At 26.9% G+C, this 6,093-nt stretch overlaps 2 long non-coding RNA genes across 2 annotated transcripts in view; both read right to left on the bottom strand.

The window, feature by feature from the left end:
• Positions 1-273: 273 nt before the first annotated feature.
• On the bottom strand, positions 274-2,622 carry LOC107883102. The gene is made up of 3 exons (XR_001679092.2): positions 2,482-2,622; positions 2,190-2,198; positions 274-315 (listed from the first exon to the last, which is right to left on the bottom strand). It is a non-coding gene; the product is annotated as an uncharacterized LOC107883102 (long non-coding RNA).
• A 747-nt stretch (positions 2,623-3,369) lies between these two features.
• The window catches only part of LOC115034994, an 8,458-nt gene continuing 5,734 nt past the window's right edge, over positions 3,370-6,093 (bottom strand). The window contains exons 3-4 of the long non-coding RNA XR_003840159.1: positions 5,323-5,331; positions 3,370-4,985 (exon numbers count right to left, since the gene is read on the bottom strand). This is a non-coding gene — a long non-coding RNA (uncharacterized LOC115034994). The remainder of the gene's footprint in view (positions 4,986-5,322; positions 5,332-6,093) is intronic.

The following is a 6,093-nucleotide window of genomic DNA, read 5'->3' as shown; positions in this document are numbered from 1 at the left end:
TTTATTTGCACCTATCAAACCACACTAAAAACATTATCGGAATCCCATGTATAGTAGCTGACCTATGAACTATAGGTACATTCGAGAAAATCCACACTCTCCTATAATTTATAGCTTTAAGCTTTGATAACGTCTAATTTCTAAAGAGTGTTACAGATTTTAAAATTGTATTTTATATGATTTCCAATTGATTAAAAAATAAAGTGAAAAAATAAAAATAAAAATATTGCTTTTGTAAATTTTCCAAGAACATTCAAACCAAAATAAATTATAAGTCATTGAAAAAAAATACTCAAAAATGTTTCTTACTGCTAGCTGGAAAATAAATTATAAAATATAAATTAATAATATTATTATTTATGTTTCCGCCTTAACATAACAATATAATATATCTAATGTAAATTAATTAATATAAAAGCAGGCACAGGCACATATCGGGCACAGGTGAACAGCTGGTCACACACACACTCACATATTATCATTATTTTGTACTGTTTTATTATTGTTATTATTATCGTTGAATGTGTCTTGTGAGTTATATAATGTGTAGATAAAGCCAGAATATTATCATACGCCGCCTCGTCGGCTGCGGAATAACATTTTAACATGGTCGACGTGAATTTTGTCTTTCACCGTATGTAGTCGCGGCAGTATCGATATTATATGTCATTATAATTTATAAAGTGTTTATTTACTCAAATAGTAAAAATTAATATTGTTTTTTTTTTTTATAACTGTGATCGCTAGAAGGGCATATCGATATTATATTAATAATTGTTAAGTAAAATTGTGGGCACGAATCACCCTTTTATGTTATATTTTGTGTTACGCGAACACCAACGTGTGGTGTGCAGTCAGATTTATTATACTTATTTTATAATTGTGAGCCATAAAGACAATACGTTTTTACTATTGTGGCACATCGCCGTTTTCTATTATATAGCCACCTTTTTAGTATTAGCTAATTATTTTATTATAGTAATTCGTGCTTGAATTGGCACCTATTATTATTATTTTGCATGCTATATTTTATTTCAGCATAAGACCAGCTAGCTAGTCTGCGCTCCACAAACTGTGAGTTTTTTCATTATTTATATTATCATATTATTAATTTCGGTTGGCCATAACGGCCGGTCGTTTATTATTATTGTTGCGTACAGTTCCTACTGTATATTTTGATGTATCTACATATTATGTTTCCCAATGGGTTGTTAGGCTATTTTTTGGATTAAAAAAGTTTAATTTTTATATATTGGGGTCAGTTTCATTTTTTTTTCGGAAGAAGAAAGGTCGAAATAGATGAATTGGTTAGGGGTAATTTCATGGGGGCTGTTCAAACTTTTGGTGGTTGAGTAGGTTTGTAAAAAGAATATTGAGATCTCAATCATAGGTGGATAAACGAGTGACAACATTTTGGTATTGGTTGGTTGAGTTTCTTAGCATTGCATTGATCTGATTTGTTGTTGCTATTATTATTATTGTAAAGTATTTTTCTTTTTCTTTGTGGAAATAATGAACTGTGATTTATCTGGAAAGAATGTAATACCTGAAGTTTTACTCCATAGTAGTAAGTTGTTTATACAGTTTTTTTTTTTTTGAACTATGATTAGTATATTATTGCCCCTGTAAAATATTTTGTTGTCATCTGCCCACATTGTAAATTTGTGGGGGTCTTGTAATGGTTGGATGGTCGTTGATTGCAATCAAAAAGAGAGTTGAACTTAGAGGAAAACCTTGAGGACTGCCATTTTCAAGTTTGAAAGGTGAAGATAATGTGTACCATTATGGTGGGATATAATATTTTGTACAAAACACCATAATTGTTGTACTGCTAAGCGATTAAGTTTTCCTAGAATACGCATATCTATCATAGAATACTTATCACGTGTTTTGTAGCGCGTTGTGCGGTACCCTTGATATTATTACTATTACGTTCACCTATGCGCACCGCCCGGGGTTACGCGCTCACTTGTAGCAATTACATATATTATTACTATTACTTCTATTGATGCATGTCACTTGCCGTCGTATTTAAATATTATATTAATTGATTACTTAATCACAGCTCGTTACAAAACCATATATATTTAATCAAATAATTAATTATTTATCTTTATTTTTTCTATTTTACTACAAATGTAATGCAATATAATAATTTTGAGACCAATAAAAAAAAATTTATTACGAACCTGCTTCAGCTGGAATAAAATATAAACTGTAGTTATTAATTATAAAATATTTATAATATTGTTTTACTATATGAACAAGCAATCGACTAAAAATTGCAAACAACATTTTTAAATTTTGTAACTAAATGGCTTCATTATTTTTTAAGAATCCTAAAAAATTAGTGTAACTACTCATAAGTAGTTTTATAATAAATATTTAATATAATATGAGCATTGCAGTTTTAAATTATATACTCATGTAAGATTAATCTAATATTATAATGTAGAATAAAATAAATCAAAAACAACTCACTTATGTCCTCTAGAAATGAAATACCATACGGTAATTTAGAAGAATAATTATATAGTAGTTTTAATATATTATGATTGATGCGGCAAATATAGAGATTTATTTGAAAAATTCTTAATAAATTTACAAAGTTTTCAGTTTAGAATTTTAGAATCAAATAGTTTTTGGTATAAATAAAAAAAAAATCTAAAATGTATCATAATAATTAATATATTAATTTTATAGTTTATTAATTAAAACGGTACTCAAATCGGGCGATATACCGTCTCTCAATGATTTTAAACATTTCAGCTAAGCGCATCGATTGAAAGTCTGACGTCTGAATGTTATAATAAAAAACAAACCTAAATTTGATCTTAATTTGTATATTAAAAACAGTTTTTTAATAAATTATTTATAGTATATTATTTACTATTTCGTAACATACGACTATCAAAATAGCTCCATGGCTTATAAAAATAAAATATATTATCCACTTTACTCATTTGCGTGCCAACAAATATTAAAAACTAAAACATTTTTCAGAAACATACGAGATTAAAAAAAGCATTGTAAATAGGTTAGGTTAGGAAAATTTATTGACACTATAAAGCGTGCTAAGATAGTTATGGAAATAACAATAGAAAAATCGAATTTGGAAAATATAATCATAGCTACGCACATTTAAGCTGACCTAATAACTGAACATTCAGAAAAATTCACACTCTTTCATAATTTATACTTTTTATAACGTCTAATTTCTCAAGTGTTTCCTATTTGAAAATTAAAAAACAATTTAAACAATGAAAAATATTGCTAGTGTAAATTTACCAAGAAACTTCAAAACAAAAATAAATTTTAAAGATCAATAAAATTAGAAATTAATTAAATGATGCATACTGTAAACTGTAACAAAAAATAATAAAATATCAATTAATAACCTTCTTTTTTATGTAAGTATATAAATATAATTGATTAGACGTATAAGTCACCCGAGAATAAAAGATTTCGTAAGCTTGGAACGAAAAGATGGTATTAAAAAATATCAAATTTTTCAGGAGAGGAATTAAATCTTAAAAATGTCTTTAAAAAAATTTAACTAGTAACCATTACAACGGCATCAGCATTTAAATTAACATGTGTCTAACATTGGTTTGCTGTTTAAAAATAATAATCAAGGAGATACCAGTATTGCAAGATCAATCGGAGTAACAATTATTGTCAATACATTCAATGTGAAGTAGGTAAGTGATTCATAATTTCACCAGTCTTAAACTTCCTAGGTAAATTCAATTTCCGAATACGTACTAAAAAAAAAAACTTGAGTGTTTAGCGTGTTTTCCAAAACAAAATTAAAATTTTAATTTAGCTAATTATGTTGATTTATATAATTTATTCTCATAACATAGTAAAAATGCCTGATAACGCGTTGCGCATACACCGTTGTTGTATTTAAAAAGTCAAATTTACTAGATAGATAAACTTAACCTAGAGAGACATTAATATCTTAATGAGTAATGCAGAATAGATAAATCTGAAGAAGCGCCTACCGATGTCGCGAGTATAATCTCAAACAATCAGAGATTGAAGAAGAAACAGCTAATATTGAAATGAAGAACACTACGCATACAGAAACGAGTTTCAAGATTTATATTGTCAAGGTGTAGTAGAGTGTAAAAAAAAATAATAAATCAAATAACATCAGGGTTCGTAAAAGTGAAAACTTTACACTGACGTCTAACGATGGCCGGAAAATCGATACGACAAGATCGTTGAGTCGTGGTGATGAAAGCTTGCAGCAATCAGATAATCAAAACCACATTTATCCAAAAGACTAATTCTATGCAAAATATTATTATGTACCTATTAAATATTAAAAATTATTAAATAACACATACCTCCTGTATTTATGACTGCAAATGATAATGTTTAATTGATTAGAATAGAGAAAAATAGATATGTAATATAATGATAGGCATTAAGCATATATTTGACCAGGTTAAAGATTAATCCAGATTCTGAGGTGGGAAAAATGTATCAGATTTTTAAAAAATATTATTCGAATCTTTAATAATTAATTTATTATGCTAATTTTATTAAACGTCACGTCTGAAAAAGTCAAAACGATATGTGAACATGTACAACTGAAATTTAAGGTGCTTGTGGACAAGAAAGAATAGTTTAGACACCATTATTAATACAAGATAGAAAGATAACATTATTCTGAAGGAATCTATAAAACTAGTTATATAGAATTATGAAAATGTGTTTTCTTTAGAAAAACATTCACATAAGTTATACGTTTGTAATATAGGTATAGAGCAAAAATGTGAAGCTGCAAACGTCATACGTCATTCGTTAGTAGTGTTATGTCAACACATTCAACTATTCAATAAAAATGTTTGAATAGACATCACTTCAATACAGGATAGAAGTTAACAATAATATTTAATTAGTCATCTGGCCGGTCCACGAGAAGGGAAAGTAAAAATGTGATAATAAACATAAAATATACTTACCAAATTCATCTACAAAAAATATATAGTTTAATACAATTAGATACAAAATTATATTATTTGAAACCATTTAAAGGTATTTAATGCATAATTTACAGAACTGTCAGAAACCACCTGAGGTTCTACTATATTATGGAAATATTCATTTTGAAAGTAACATTTTTAAAACAGTTTCTCATAAATTAAGACTTAAAAAACGACATATATTCTAATGTTTCTAATCTTCAATGTCTAATTTATCTACAGATGGACATACAGCTAATGGACGAAATAATTAATATTATACCTAATATTATTATCTTGAAATCTCAAACAGTATAAAATAAAAAAAAAACAAAAAAATACGTACTGGTTTGCTCTACAAAAAATTATTATAATAATCATTATATAAAACTTAATTAAACATTTCAATAGAGGGAAATTTATTTTAAAAATAATTAGTTTATAGCTTTATTCAAATATGCTGCAAGTTAAACAAAATTAGATTCATTATCATAATTCATAAGTCATCATTCATAATCTGCATTGTTAATCGCTATAGATTGTTTATATTATGTGGTTTTATAAAAAGCATATTTCAAATAAATACAAAATAAGGGGCCACGTTTTTATTTTCACAATTGGAAAGTAGGTAAATAGCAAAAAAAAGGTGGGCAAGTGGGTGTTGCTCTGCTGTACAGTAGGTTACAAGTGGGTCACTATAATGGTTGGTATTACATTTTAATTTAATGATATATAATTGTATACGAACAACTATTCTGAACGAAGACAGTCAATCTGCCTATGATATATTAAAAGAAATTTGATAAAGTAAATTACTAAAGTAAATTATTTACCAATTTATGTGGAACCATGTTTTAAATTGTCAATATACAAGTTAAACATTTTATAATATAAATGTTTAACTACAAAATCATTTTAGATTTTGAGTGGAACGATGAATGTCTTGATTTTACAATGATGTGTGTTTTTTTCATTTTTTTTTTATTTATTTATTTTTTTTTTTTTGTGTCTGTCATCACCTTTTAGGACAGTAAAAGTGCTTGGATTATCTTCAACAGTACCTTTTCTGATAGGAAAGTGAATCTAGTTGGTACTTTGGGGGGTAAAAAGTAAAATT

Source organism: Acyrthosiphon pisum, chromosome X (genome assembly GCF_005508785.2).
Source record: "Acyrthosiphon pisum isolate AL4f chromosome X, pea_aphid_22Mar2018_4r6ur, whole genome shotgun sequence".
Lineage (NCBI taxonomy): Eukaryota > Metazoa > Arthropoda > Insecta > Hemiptera > Aphididae > Acyrthosiphon > Acyrthosiphon pisum.
This window is presented reverse-complemented; position numbering and strand designations above follow the sequence as displayed.